Source organism: Gouania willdenowi, chromosome 21 (assembly GCF_900634775.1).
Source record: "Gouania willdenowi chromosome 21, fGouWil2.1, whole genome shotgun sequence".
Lineage (NCBI taxonomy): Eukaryota > Metazoa > Chordata > Actinopteri > Blenniiformes > Gobiesocidae > Gouania > Gouania willdenowi.
In genome coordinates, this window is record NC_041064.1 from 10,743,361 (window position 1) to 10,760,086 (window position 16,726).

A 16,726-nucleotide genomic window follows, 5' to 3' on the forward strand; every position below is an offset into this window, starting at 1 on the left:
GTTCAGGAAACACCTCCATGATTAACAGAAGCTGTATAGGTGAAAGGTTTGTTCAGATGAAGAGAAAGGATTAACCCGCAGTTTTACCTAAAAACATCCTGATGGCCGATGGAGCTTAGCTTAGCACAAAAAAACGTTTCTCAGTGTGTGAAGATGGACATTCAGTAAGGATGAAAGATGAACCCCAGGTCTTTCCTTACACTGCCTTCACGGACGGCCACATCTACAAAGGCTGACAGTGGAAGTGTCTGATGCCTCGTGGATGAAAGAGCTCTGTAATTGGTTGCCATTAGAAATAGAGCTCCATCCATGACAATATAAGGCAGTAACAAGAAGAGATGTTCTTACACTTTCCTCCAGTATCTTCACCATTGGCTGATATAGAACATTTGTGAACGCTTGTGCCTAATAACCAGATGTAAACAGTACTGATACAGTATCCTACTCAAGTAGAAGCACTGTTACTTAATTGAAATTGTACTCAAATACAAGTAATTCATACATAAAATACTCAAGTACAAGTTAAACACTTAACATCTCATGTATAAACTTAAAAAGGAACAGACCAAATCTTGCAAAATTGGAACTCAATTTACTTTGCACAAAGACGTCCATATATAATACAAGGTTTGTCAAAATGTACAATTCTTTTTAAAATAAAATCACATATAATAAAATCATACAAAATAAATAAAAAAATAAAAAAAATCAGATTCTAAGTATAGCTACATTTATGAACTCTAAAATAATATCAAATAAATAGCCTCCATTCAATGTTGTTTTGGTGCCGTGCGTTGCATTTAATCTGGTTGGTCGGCTATGATGTGATGCAATTGATTGTTGTCTGGTCATTTCATTTGTTTGTAGTTTCACAATGTCCACTGATCATTTTAAAACAAAAAAATATTAATTTACTCAGTAATGGTTGGGTGTAGAAACGTAACAAATTACTTTACTTCTTTTAAAATGTACTTAAAGGGACACTGTGTAACATTTGGCCACAAGGGGCGCTAGACCGGTGACTTTCACGCAAGTGCCCCTGGTGGCTACAAGCACCGCAGCGCTGTCGCAAAAATCAACAAACAGTCAGTCGGGCCAGCCTCCCTTTGTCTTTTGATACATGCAGACAGTAGTTGACCTGTAACTTCGGGATAATAATTGGCTCTAGGGCTGGGGTGCAAAGCAGGGCTGGGCTCGCACCGCTTTTACAGTCTATGGGCTGGATCAGCAGATGCCACCGCCGCCATCCTCTCCACACCGCTGCAAACCCGGTGCTCGGCCATCCTCGCCTCGTCGGTGGCGCTCCCCCCCACTCCCTGGCCTCGCCACAGTCTTCGGCCATCTTCGCCGAGGGTCGGCGCGGTGGCCGGGGTCACGCCTGAGAGCCAATCCTTATCCCAAAGTTACGGATCTGACTTGCTGACTTCCCTTACTAAAGAATCCACGTTTAACTGAACTATCGCGGCAATTGGTGCACCATTAACCCAACACAAAACCACCTTATTGTGCTCTTTTGGCTGTAAACAGAGGCTAACTCGTTTCAGCTGCCCACAGCAATGGCGCCGGGTCGGGAAATGCCTGTATGTTGTGACGTCACGTGGGAACTATATATATCCGAACCTGTGGTCACGTGACTACCGTAAAGTGAAACATTCTCCAGGCATTCACCAGGTCACATGACCTGGTGAAAGACGGTCCATCTCCTCCAAGCTTACATAGTCGGTATTTAAAGAGGGAAGCCCCACTCGGAGCATTGATACTGTCAAGCACTGTATATTGGCTTGAGGAATCATTTAAAATAACTCATCAGGGTCAACTCTTTAAGGTCACAAAGTCCATGATGTGCCTGTACAGGTAAAATTACTGTTTTAGAAACACACCCAAAAATTACAAGTACCAATACAAGCAACTCAATTAGAGTAACGTGAGTACTTGTAATCGGTTACTTTCACCTCTGCCTGTTTGCCAGTCTGCCTTTTTCCCCTCGGTTGCCACCTCAGGGACCGTCCCTCCGCCTGGGATTTCACAAATATAACAGATGCATCATCAGAGCTATGAGATGCCTCTGTTAATAACTAGTGTGAGCTCAGTACTAAAGATTAGCTTTGGGCTTAATAATTTTTGTAAGAACTAGGGTTATAATTGTCCTCTGAACTATATATATTGTAAAAAATGCTGTTCTTCCTCTTTCTAAAAGCCTGTTTTTTAAGCTGATGGTTTATGTACTTCCAGGACCTTATATAATAATGGCTTTGGTAACCAGAGTATTAAATTTGTCTAATTCCCTTCAGTGGGGGGAAAATACTGTGTGTAACTAATACGTGTGGAGAATCCATTTTGAACAGGGATGCGCTGAAATGCTACACTGCTCAGTGCACAAATTCACTTTCAGTGCTGTGTGTACCACTAAGATATCTAATTTATTTCCAAGATTTAAAAAAAAAAAAAAAAAAGCCAGGTAGTTTCAAAGCAATTTGAATTATTTAAACTTGCTCTTAGCAATTTTTCAACCAGAGCAAACCAGAGCAAAGGTAACATGCCATACTAGTATCTGGTTGGTCTTGCTCTAAGCCAGTGTTTCTCCAATAGGGGTTTGTGTACTCCAAGGGGTACGCAATGACACTACAGGGGATACTTGAGAGAGAAAGAGTGGAAAGTTAACTAATGAAAGCATTACAAACAGTTTTATATTGTTTATCTTTTAGTTTAAAATAATAATCATAATAATGATGATGGAAATAACCTTGATTAGAACATGAAGTGAAAATACAAGAGTCAGTCCTAGTCCCACACCAGGTGGGAGATTACCGGAATGATAAAAAAAAAATAAAAACTTAATCAGTGTTTCTGGAATTTAACTTGGGTCGCCTTAATTTTTTTTGAACAAAAATGTGGTCACGATTCAAAAAAGGTTGGGAACAACTGCACTAAATACTATTCATTCCATCATTAGGCTCTATAGTGGTTAATTTCATAGTATTCTGAACAAAATACTGTTGTCAGACAAAGCTGTGACCTGGATTCATAAATTAGAGCAAAAGGGGTTCTTGAGCCAAAAAAGTTTGAGAACCACTGCACCGAACAATAAAATAAGGCCAGTTTGCTGTAATATCAAATTGGCTGACAACAAATATATTTACTTTTTTTTTTGAGAGAGAGATTAGGTGCAATTTCCACATTAATGTATTCTAGTTTGACCATTTTTCACATCTTTACAACCTTTTATACAGAACCCCTTAGAGTGTAGTGTACAGCATTAAATTACATACCTACTCATTATATTGTCAAACATGTTCATGGGGTAAACCAACGAAAAACGTACGGAGCCCTTGCTGTTATAAATGGTGTAGTTCCTCTTGTAGATTTTTAGATGCATGAACTTCACCGTGATGATTATCACAGACAGAGCGTTGACCCAATACCCCTGTAAAAGGGTTTGCTGTGATTCTCTAAGTCACTTCACATGTGACACCTTATTCTTGGCAGCATGACTTCCAGCAAACAACACCTGCCAGGACTTCCTGCCATCCTGCAGTGGTGTGATGCATTCCCAGCTCCATCACAATCATGAGAACGGCACCTGAGATCTCTGCAACTGAAAAAAGCCGCCACGTTTTCCCTGTAGTAAGATGTGTTTTCTCTCCTTTCCAGAAGTGAAAGTAATAGATTACAAGTACTCACGTTACTGTAATGAAGTTGCGTTTATAGGTACCTGTACTTTTTTGAGTATATTTCTAAATCAGTCATTTTACTTGTGCTTAAGTACATTTTAAAAGAAGTACAGTAATTCATTACATTCCTACACCCAAACGTTACAGAGTAAATTATTATTTTCTGTTTTAAAATGATCAACATACATTGTGAAACTACAAAAAAATGAAATGACCAGACAACAATCAAATGCATCACATCATAGCCGACCAACCAGATTAAATAAAAAGGTGCCAAAACAGCATTGAATGGAGGTTATTTTCTCAGTTTTAGAGTTCATACATGAATCTATACTTATAGAGCCTGATAATTTTATTAATTTAAATTGAGCGCATTGGTGTTATTTTATTTAAAAAAATAATTGTATATTTTGACAAATGTTTTATTTTATGCACATGCCTTTGTGGAAAACAATTTAAGCTCCAATTGTGCAAGATTTGGTCTCTTCCTTTTTAAGTTTATACGTGAGATGTTTACTGTATGCATGGGAACCGTGGCAAGATTTATTTCCAAATATAAACATGGGGGGTGAAAGTAACTAGTAACTTTTAATTTGAGTACTATTTAATTGAGCTACTTTTTACATGTACTTGAGTATTTTATGTATGACTTACTTGTACTTGTAATTAAGTACAAAATTTATATCAATTAACAGTACTTCTACTTGAGTAGGATACATCAGTACTCTTTAAACCTCTGCTCCTTCCTCTGTGTGACACAAGGCAACCATGTTACATTGCTGCATGTGGTTGGAAACCTTCGCAAGAAGGGTTATAAGGCTCATAAAATAAATCACACATCTTGAAATAAATCAGGGCTCAGACAAAGATGAGAAGATATATGGGCGCTAATGCTTCTCCTCAAACACCAAGAGCTTTTCTTAGTAAGAGAAAGCTCCAGAGTGGAGAAACATCTGCTCCCCGGTGACTAATTCGTCTGCTTGAGCACCTTGCCTATACACTGTCCTCTCCTTTCTCCCCAGCAGAAGCTTCTCTGAGTGACAGTAGTTCGCACCATGTTGGTCTGTTCTCTCTCTTCCCTTGGGCCTAATTTGTGCAAGCTGCTTTTGAATCGTTGCAAAGAAGATGCAGGAACAAAGCCAGCTGAGCAGACTGGGGTGGAGGGGACCTGCTGTTCCTCTGCGTATTTTACTTCCATAGCTTGTTCATCTGTTGCCCTTTGCACTTATTCCTCTTCCACCTAACATACTTCTGTGTTTGTATATTTAATGAAAGTATCAGGTAAATGCGTGATGGTTAGGTAAATCCTAGAGCATGAGGTTAAATAACTAAACTTGAATTATTTTGCTGTAACTTGAATACATAACCCCCCATAACATCAGTTTTTATTTGCATTGGTGTGGCATTTACTGCATCTAATATTCTCTTCAAAGGCTTGTACTAAGCCATGACTCAGACTCTGTTCCTTGCGGCGGAGCGCTGCTGTGCAAGAACAAGTACAATACTTAAGTTATTTTCTCTACAGGGAATATGATGAAGCAGCAATATTGGAACTCGGCAGGAAAAGTCAGTGGAATGAACTAAGACCTTTAAAGTGTCACTTTCTTCAAAAAAAAAAAAAAAAAAAAAAAGGAGATTAGACAACTTTAGGAGAAGCTGGGTGAAAAAAAAGGAAAAATTCTTCAGACCAGGAAAAGTTTGCCCATGACCGCAGCCTTTTAAGCTTGGATTTTTCGAAACCGAGAGGACTGAACCTCTTACCTGACACCTAAGCTATAATAACATGCACATTTACAACTCCAAATCTGAGGAATTACAAAGGTGAGTGCAGGGGTGTCAAACTCATTTTAGTTCAGGGGCCAAATACGGAGCAGTATGATCTCAAGTGTGCCACAGATTTTATGCAGCAAAAAGAGTAATTTCAACATTATTTTGCCCTAGTATACGCTTCTACGTATACAGAAAATGCAAAATATGTAAGAAAATTTACCAATTTCTATAAAATTATGGGAAATATTATGTAATAATGTTAGGAAAATTTATAGATTTTGAGTTTTTTCAAAAGTTTAAAGGGGCAGTGTTGTGAAAAATTCACTTTATCATGGCTTTGCTACAGTAATATATATTTTTTTTTTGGATTTTGTATACTTTATTATCTCACAATAACCAAAAACTCAGATACAATAACCGGAAACTCCTCCTCCTGACAATCATTATACTTTGTCATATATGTAAAGCAACATACACAAAAAATGTGTTCTCTGCATTTAACCCCTCCCCAAGGAGCAGTGTAGATCTCGGAGCAGTTCCATTTTTAGTACCTGTTATCTTGCCTCGTATCTCCTTTGACATGATCTGACGTGATTGTGACTCAATGCAATGCATCGGGTTGGACAAAACAGTGGACTATCACCTTGAATGGACTATTCCTGTAATACGTAGTGGAGAGGATAACAAGAAAGTGATGTAGCAGCTCCGATGAGTGTTTGAAGCAGCTGACTCAGCTGATTGACTCCTCTGCTGCTGCCACACACACACCCTAAAATCTTTGTTTGTCTGACTAATAATCACAATAGCCGCTTAAATAGATTTTTTTTTTTTTAACTGTAATGTGCAGTTCTTTGGCTGAAAACAATAATAAGTGTGTGGATAGCAAAAGAAAATCGCTAGTGATCAGCTGTTGTGTGGAGTCAGTATCTACAGACACGCCTACTCATGAATATGCATAAGTAGGCCCCAAAACAGCCTGTTTTAAGAACTGTTCAGAAAGTCACTTTTCAGAGGCTAAAACTCTGGAAAACAAGTGAGTTTGGGAAAATAAACCTCAAATACTATGTTGTTGTTCTTAGAACAAATGAAGATGGGTGAAAAATAGCATATTACTGGAACTTTAACATTAAAAATGACTGAAATCATGCAATATTAGCACCAGGAAAACTGTGAGCCCTTGCAAATATTGCTGAGTTTTATTTACACAATGATTCATGTTTTCTCTGACATTTTTACTTTTTCTTGCAGGCCTAATTAGATGCTCTATAGGGCTGAATTTGGTCCTCAGGCCTTGAGTTTGACCATGTGGGTTAGAGCGTTAAAACTTGAGCTGTAGTGACCCCTCCCTCACTGTACAGGTTTACGCACTCCACCTCACCTACATTTAAATATATATAATTTGGTATTTTCATACTTTGATCTCACTAATTCATTGTTTTAAATAACTTTATTAATGGGTTTTAATTGTGATCCTTGACTTCTCTTTCTTTGAGGCCATTGGCACTTGCATGGAAGTGCAAGTCAGGTGCAAACGATCAGTTTAATTGGACTGAACCATGTGGCCCAGTGGGAGGGGAGTTTCAGGAGTAGAAAGCTTTAATTAAAAGGGTACAGTATCAATAATACATATTTGGAAATACTAATGATAAATAAACAAATACCTGCTTGTGTAAATGTTTTTTGTTCAATCTGTAAATATTTAATGTGGATGTTGAAATGGGCTAAATGTGGAACTCACCCACCCATGGATTAATGGGTTAGTCCATTGTCTATTTCAGGGGCTGTGTATGTGCATTCGCGTTGGTTTCCCTATTGCTTGTAAAGGGGAAACACTGTTTATCTTATGTTCATCAGTTTTCTTTATCTCTTGTCATCGAGCATCTTGGCTACTTTCTGTAAAAGAACCATCTAAATCTTAAAAACTACCATTCCAATACCAGGAATTTTCTGTGATGAGAAACCCAAATGGTTCACTGTTCAGCTTTAATAAATAAAGCCAAGCCCACTTTATCCCATTTAAAAGATATTCTGAGGTTGATTTCTTACCATTGTATTTAGTCTTCATTAAACTTGCTCATCTCTTTTGGGTACCTGTGCATCTGCGTTGGTGTTTACTAACGTTAGAACTCAAACGTCCTTCCCAATAGTTGCCACAAAGTTAGAACCACAAAGTCATCTAAAATGTGTTGGTTTGCTGAAGCGGTCACAGATTATCAGTGAAACATCGATCCAAGCCCAACTCATATAAAGAGAAAAGACTCCACTATCCATTAAACTCTGCATAATGCATTTTTTAGGGTAATTTAGTTTATACGCCGCTTCATATCACATTGGTCACTGACACAGGTTAGGTCAAGGGGCGGGGGGCCCAACAAACGAGGAGGGCCGAAGAAGGAAAAGCAGGATACTACCTTGAGGTCGGCCTCTTTTGATTGCCGTTGTGAAAGGAACACAATTGAGCCAGCGCTGAATGGTCTTGTACTCACTTGTAAAACGTTTTTAATAAATGGCTTCAACTATATTCCTCGACTGCAATTTCATTAAAAGTGTAATGAGCATTAAAAAACGGGCGGGATTCCAGCTTCGGTCGGCAGTGTAGACCCTCCGCGACCAGAGCCACATATAAGGGAAATCCTAACAGTCACATGGTTTCATCCCACATGAAAATTAAATTTACAACAAAAATTGAATACTGCAACTTGTTTCTACCTTTAGCACACGAGTACATCATGCTCTAGTTCAATGGTTCTCAAATGTAAGCCATTCTGAGAACAGAATAGCACCTCTCTGTTCTCCTTGCAACTATCAGGCCTCCTCCATTGAACTAGCAGACAAATAAAGATGCATTCATTTAAGGTGCTGTTGAAAATCAGTATTTTTATATAAGAGGGAAAGTATTCACAGGCAGAGATACTGAGAAGTTCAAATTAATCTGTGGGTTTAGATCGATGCCCTCATATCATCATTGAAACATCATTTTCTAAATCTGATCACGCAATATCGAGGCTACTATGAGGCTATTTTTTTTTTGTGTAGGTGTCTGCTTTTCTTTCCTGTGAGCCTTTATTTATGCTTTGAGCCCCAGCTAGACTTTAATGGTTTCAGAGACAAACTGAGACAGCCTCTAACAATGGCCCCATGTGCCCGTTTTCCACGATGAACAGCAGCCATCCGCAAATCCAAATGTGCCTGACTTCCAAGTGGAAAGAATAGTCCTGCTGCTTTAGCCGTCGTCAGATATGTGAAGTTAAAAAGCACGTTTTACATATCATTTTTCTCTACTCCTTACCGATGCATTGTGTGATATTTAGGAAACAGATGAGGAAGATGTGAAAATATCACCCATATTCTAAGCGCACCGATAGTAACAATTTAGTCTTCATTACATTCATTTTCAGCCAGAGGCGATTCACAGTCAATATGTGCTGCCTAACATTATTGCTCACAGCCACCTTTGCTCCTCTTGTGCAGCCTGAGATGAGGTGAGCCGGCGTAAGTGACAGAAATACAGATCGATGTTTGGACATGGTGATATCAAATTGAGAGGGAGATGATGAGGAGTGATGATAGTATAGCGTACGGAGCCCCAGACGGTTGGCAAACATCTCCTGACTTGACTGTCAGGTTTGAAGGAACGTACTGTGATCACCAAATATATGCATGTGAAAATGTGGCAGTGAGTAATACTTAGTGTGCTTTCATTTTGCATTCGTATGCATATCAGACCACATCAGATACATGTTTATGTTTGCTTCATGCAAGAGATGAAGACAGAAGAACAAGAGCACTCGGAGCGCAAACCTCTGCCAAGTACCAGATATTGGTATCTGGATCAGTTTTCAATTCATTCAACTTTATTTACATAGCACAAATTACTACAATAGTCATCTCAAAGCACTATCCAAATATAACGGTCTTAGGAAAAAAGAAAAAACCCAACAGATCCAAATGATCAGTGTTCCTGATCATGGTACTATGATCATTCACACCTTAAGGCTCATAAGGTTTATCTCCATTAATAACGATACAGGTCCATTTTTTTTTTTTTTTTTTAAAACTGCAAAGAAGCATGCGATCTGATCTGATCTGGATGAACTTTGGTGAAATAATTGAGGAACCAACCCGACAAAACTGAGTCAAATTTTATAAAGATTAGTCAATTACGAACTGAGATATGGATTTTTTGACTTTCCAAAAGAATCCAGAATCAGTATATTGATCCAGATCGTCCTCAAAATTTAATGGGACAATTCATGGTGTAAAGTCTATTTTTGGTAAAAATGTTGTCAAAATCAGTTGCGTGCTATTGTTGTAATTTTGCGAATAATCAAACAAATAAATAGATCAACGCCAGTTAAAATATGACCTCCTTGGAAGAGGTTGTGAAATTATTTCTCAAAATTTGTCTTTTACATTTATCAGTTTATCAATAATTTCTACTGTACTTTATACTTTGGTATTTTGTCATCAAGGTACTGCATATATAAGCAGACACTTTGTTTCTGTATTACAGATCATTGCTAACAAAAAGTTGCATTCTCCACTTGAAGCTTGGGTATGAAACGTCATTGGTCATCTAGTTTCCTCAGGGTTGATTGGTTATGCCTGTGAAGAAGTTGAACTTGACTTTCGTATCCTGCAGAGAGGAAGTTTCTGACCTGGTGATGTCAGCTCCACCAAAGACAAGAATGAGTTTTTTCTTCATCACATTACTAAGAACTGTGACAAGTCTGAAGTCTCTTTGTGACAGATTATCATTTAATGCCATCACATCTCCCTCAGATGATTTAGTTCCCTCGCTGCCCATTGCCTCTCTTGATTATCAGAACTTGAGGAGTGTCTGCTAGGTTTTCCCGGAGATGACTGCTGTGTGCTTAATAATTTATTGCAGCCACGCAGAGCTAAGAGCGAGGAAGGACATGGAGGCATTTTCTGAGCGAAACTTAGGGAAGCTACTGTATCTGCCAGCACAGTATGCTAAACCCACTGACCTTCTGTTCCTTCTTCTTGGTTCTTCATACTTAGATGCAACAGAGAGCCTTTAATTCAAGGCTGAAAAGTGGGACATTTCATTTTTCTGGATTGAAGCAGGTTGAAGCTCAAGGAACTTTACATGCAAGGTGTTACTTGAGCAAAAACATTTCAGTTTAGTGTTGATAAATATGAAACTATTTAATGCCAGACCTTATGTTTGTATAAAGCATCTCTGTGCTCGACTAAAACGTTCATTTGATTACAGTTTTTATGAGGTGTATAACTTTGACTTGCTTGGTAATAAACGTCTTTATTTGTGTCCTTTGCCAAGTAGAAATATAGCAGAATGGGGATAAAAATAATTTGTTTCGTATACTGAGTTATCTTTGGTCTGTAACAGCTTTGTAGACAACACAGTGAGCGTTTTAAATGAAGGTTAAAGCTTGTAAGTCTATGTAAGCTGTTATTGTTGATTGAATGGCTCTGATTTCCTCTCTTTATCCCTTTAGACGTAGTGTCAATCTCAATAATATTCAACCTGAATCCAATACGTGACCTCACTGCACCCAGCATCCATCCACTCTCCCCACCCATAATCCACCAACAATGAAGAAAATCACTAATGCACCGAGAAGCTAGGGGTGTGTGTGTGGTGGGGGTGTTTGAGCTATCATTTGCATGCTAATGATGTTGGTGGTAAAAAGATGAGATTGGGGCCAGAACAGGGGTTGGTTGAGATGGTTTGGGTGGCATACAGAGAATCCAACCCTGCAGCTGCAGCCTTGTCTGCAGATCCATGTAAACACTGCTTTTCTAGATGTGTCTGTTGGCCTGTCTTCCTCCTCTTCCTCTTCTTCATCGTCCTGCTTTTCGACACACTCACCCTGCCTCCCCCTTATCAGAAACAAATGAATCTGTATTTCCTTCTGCAGAGCTCTGACTTGAACGCTCCTACTCTTGGGTGGCATTAAATATTTTATCGTTTGAAGGTTATGTCTGTCCACAGTCAGCAATCTGGAGCAGACGTAATTGCCTGCTGACAAATACAGTATGTGATATATATATATATATATATATATATATATATATATGATACGTCAATTATTGTGTATTTTCCTGCCTCACTCTGTGTTGTGGAGGTGTTATGTCCTCGTTTTAGATGCAATTCAGAGGTTAGTGTGGGTGTGCTAGCCTGTAACTTAGCTACGGTAGAAAGGAATAGCTAAAGTCCAAGAATAGCTGAGGAGCCATGGGAAGGGAAGTATTTGGTAATAACATGATCGCCTGTGAAACATTATCATTTGTGCTTGGCTAGAAAAGCAAAGCTCGGTGACATTTCTGAAATTCTACGTCAGGAATAACCCTGTCTGACAACATTTTGAGCTTCCTTCTGCTTTTTGTGTTTCAGTTCAATGGCTATGTGCTGCCGAGGGCTGCACTTTCCCCTCACGTGCCCAGCACACATAACAGTATCCAAGAAATGTGTCCTCTAATGACACAATGGTCTAAAACAGTGGTTCCCAAACTTTCCACAGTCCTGTACCCCTTACCGCTGCACACTATAAAAACATAATAATGTAATTCAGTGTTTTTCAACATTGGGGTCACCTGGAATTCAAATGACGTCCCCTGAAATATCTAATAATTTATAAAAATGAATGAACATTTAAAAAATGAATTTTTTTAAATGTTTTAAACATTATTCTTTTTCTAATTGTAACACCACACACAAAACAATCTTAAAAACAGTATCCCTTCTCAAATATATATCTAGTTCAAATAAAATCCATCTTGTCACTTTGGGCACTAATCCTGACAACAACAAACATTATCAAAAGCTAATTTTGGAAAGAAAATAAAGTCTCTTGAGACGCCAAAAATGTGATATTAAAATGGGGTCATGACCCAAAAAAGGTTGGGAATCACTGATGTAATGTCACTTACAATGTTGCCCTACAGTGAAATGTGTTGCTGAATTTTACTTATTCTGTTAAAGAATAATGTTTAATGGTAATATAAAAAAGAATAATAATCTGTAAGGAATGTAAATTGGTAATGCAATATAGCTCTCTTCATATTTGCGCTTTTTTTGATGACATGGTTTCTCTGTCACCATGGGTAGTTTTACATCAGCTAATGTGTAATTTGTGGCAATGCATGAAGGCTTCTGACTACTGCTCTTTATTTTCTAGTTTACATTTTTTTAAATTTATTTATGTACCCTCAATGACCATTTGCGTACCCATGGGGGTACCAGTACCCCACTTTGGGAACCTAAGGTCTAAAATATAATGCTCCAAACCCATGAATGGTTGACAGGTGTTTAGGTTTAAAATGCTTCCTCGTTTGTTGTCATATTTGTGAGCTGCAATCTGTATCCAGCACTGGCCTAGTTCTATCCCACTATTTTAAGCAACCCTTTAGAAAGAATTAGGAGAGGAGAACAATGTCATATTTTGAGTGGTAGTATTACAAAATGCTCTCACAGATGAGAGCTCCATTTGCGCAAAGTGCTACAGGAGAGAAGAGGACTGCCATCACATCAATCATGTGATGCACACTGCGATACTAATCAGCCCTCCAACGGTTCAGTCAGACAGGAAATGGACTTTTATGATGCTCCAACCTCTTAATGTCACATGTGGAACGTCTCCGTAATTCACTATGATGGGATTTGAAACGTTACTTTGTGCTTGTTATCTGAGCGTGACTGATTGTTAACTGCCTCTAAAAATTCAGGTCCCCTGCTTTTAGTGAGTGCTCCAGGTGGTTTTAGCTGGGCTGACCTTACGTGAAGGGCATCTGTGTGTTTATTCTTAGTAAGGAGCTTTTCCCCCATCACAGAATTGGTAACTTTTGAGTCTAAAAGGAAAAGAGCTTCAAGGGGGAAACTTTTTTTTATTTTAAAGCAAAGAAAGTAAAGCTGCTCTCTGTGTGACTCCAACTTGTTTGTAGAGCTTATCAGAAACCTATCACCCTGAGAGCACAACCAGGCATGTTTGATTGTTTATCCTCAGACCACTGTTGACTTCAAACTGTTCACTGTTCCAATCTCAGGAAACAGTGTGTAGTTAACCCTACATTAATGAACTTTCTCAAATATAATGAGTTACCGCTGCTGAATTCAAGCTACAGTACATGTGACTGCACACATAGCTCTGGGTTTCATATTTGTTTAATGACCTGGACAAAACAGACTGCTGTAAAACCAATATTTATCAATGAGCCATGCAGGCCGGATTATCGTGCCTCCTCAATTTCACACACAGCCACCATCACTCCCTGGTTTATGCTCAAACTAACAAGTGCCATGCAATGCTGTGCAGCCATTTTACATTATTTTTATGATTAAAAAATGTATTAAAGCAATCCTCTACTTTTTGAGTTCATTAATGCTGTACAATTTATTAAAGGGCCCATGTTACGCTACATCAACTTCTGTGTTTTAAACATTATAAAAGTGCTATTAGGGCTTCATACACATGCCCAAAGTGGGTTTTTTTCATGAATTCCCTCAATCGTTAGTTAGAGGGTGATTTGCTCCTTTCTTACTGCAGGGTGAGCCCAAACACCTCGCTCCAATTTGATGACGCGTTCCCACTTTGATGAAGAATTTGACGCGGCACTGAGCAGCAGAAGCCACGCCTCCAGGATGCTCACGCCCATGAAGACAAGCATTTCAGCATCCTTCGCGCAGTGCTATGCATGTATTTTCTACAGTCTATGTATGTACCGGCAAACGCCCCGCCCCCACGCTCTGTCTCGTGTTTATAAAGCAGCATGAGCTCGGCTACGGGGTGGGTGGGAGTAGGGTGGGCCGTCCTCTGGCCCTACGTCACCGCGCAGGGAGGAGTCTCGTCTATAGACACGTCCACTCATGAATATGCATAAGTAGGCCGAAAATCAACCTGTTTGTGTAGCGTTGCTCAGAAAGTGATTTTTCAGAGGTGAAAACAGGCGAGTTTGGGAAAATAAACCTCAAACACTGGAGATGGGTGAAAAATAGCATGACATGGGACCTTTAAAGGTATTGTGGAGGATGTTATTTTGGCTTCAAATTTCGGGTGGATCATCTAGACTATTGGTTCTCCTAATTGTCAATCATTCTGACGTAAGGCCGTTGTACGTACTCGTCCCTAGCTAGTTTTCCCTTGCTGCGCATGCACACTTTCAAGTGTTTAAAAGAGGGCGAATCACTACCTGGAAGAGGATCGTAGTGGTATGCTTTTGATTCAGATTTGACAATATTCAACCTAGTAGTTATTAGCAGAGAAGTTTATCCTAATGTAAGCTATTGTTAGCGATGCGAGCCCTGTCACAAGTCACGCACCGAGCTTGTGTACGCTCTCTCGCACACGTTTAATAGCCATTCCCTCTTGTTGCGCATGTGAATTTTTTCCAAAAAGTGGAGAGGGCGTTTCTTTTCTAAACTTTGGGAAAATCTTCCTCTATACCTTTAAGACTAATTTAAATAAATTTCCATGTAACATCACAATTCTGTGTTTTGGATAAAATGCACAAACATCTTCTCAAAGGAAAACTCTACCTCCGACTGAGATGAACATGCAGCAAGGATGTGTTTTTGTCACGATTGAACACATTATTGTTGGGGTGATGTCATGTGTATTTGCGGTTTGCACATCCATCACTAAACAGTAATCAGCGAAAGGCATAAAAAAAGTAATGTTTACTTAAGTAGTATTTTTGAGTATCTGTATTTTAGTTGAGTATTATTTTTGGGAGGATAGTTGTTTATTTTACTACATCTGAAAGACAAATATTGTCCTTTTTACTCCATTCCATTCTATGGATGTCATCAATACTCAGTACTTTCTCTCTTATGTCATTTTAGGTTTTTTTTTTTCATTTTTTTCATTGTTACAAATCAGGTATAAAATGGTTTCTGTTCATTCTCATCTTTTATGTCATGTTTATCAATGGCAGAGCAAATGAGAGAGAGTGAGTTGACACTCGCTTTGGCAGAGGTTGACCCTGAGAACGATGAAGATACTGTCTGACCATCTATGGCCGTATCTTAGGCCCACGTTTAAGATTTTTGAAACCAAATGTGATTCGTATAATAAAAATCGCAAAGTAATGTCTGGTTAGCTAAACAAGACATGTACTGAACATTGCTTTCTGGGAAATCTATGTTTATATATCATTCTTTTGAAATGTGAAAAAATACCTAACTAGTCTTTTACTATGGCTTACTGCCGTGGTCATTCATATACATCAATATGTATGCCTTGTTATGTTCCGCGATACGCATGAACAAACGTGGAGGCGTGGCTTCTGGTAGATTGGCAGAGGCAGCGAAGGAAGTGGAGCTGTTGAGGGCAGGACATAGATACGTTCTTTCAGAAACTCTGGACAGCAGCTTTAAGTAATAATTTGACTGAGCTACATTTACTTGGAGTAGTTTTTGAAAAAATATACTCAAGTAATGAATGTGAGTACTTTGTCCACCTCTAAACAGTAACAGTGTTCATACCAGGTTCATGTGTAAGGCTGTGGTGATATTCTGCTCTGAGTAAAGCTTCTGTCTTAATTACTGGCATAACTCCACTGTGCAGCTACTTTAGCATCTCTTGTTTCATCCTCACAAAGAGTTGTTTTTCTTGAACTACCCATCTGAACACCTACACTGCTTCTTTTACTCTACGTAAGGCCATGTTGATACTCCATTTTGTCTCATTTGGCAGTCTAGAATCTCTTGAGTGCATTTAAGTTTTGCTTGTCGCTTGTTGTTCATCAGGAGAGAAAAGGCAATTGTGTAAAATTAAAAGGAAATCTCAACAGGAGGTTAACATGCTTGTATGTTCCTTCAAAATGAGATGAAGCGAAACTGACAACATCTCTCAACAGCTTTTGTGACTCAAGCTGTGCTAAACCCTGTCTGTGAAGCAGTCCTTGAACAAGGGCACCTTATGATTTTCTGTGTGTTTTTTCTTTCCTTTGTACTCATGCGGCTCAAGGTGCCAGCAGATGTAAAGACTTTGCTCGCAGGGATTAACAGTAACACTGATTTCTTTGTGGAATCTCTCTTTAGCCCGTGGAAAGGAACGGAAATGATTTTAAAATGATGAACTACACAAAGCCAATATGAGCTTCCACAGATGGTAGAGCACACACACACACACAGAGTCCATACTAAGACTTTGCATGTGCTTGCATCATCATCTTGTCCCTGCTTTTCCTCTCCTTCGGTTCCTCTTCCCCTGCCTTATCCACCCCCAAAACCCCCCAGTTGTATTGTTTCCTTTCCAGCCATCTCATACATATACTCCTCTTCATTGCAACCAAGATAG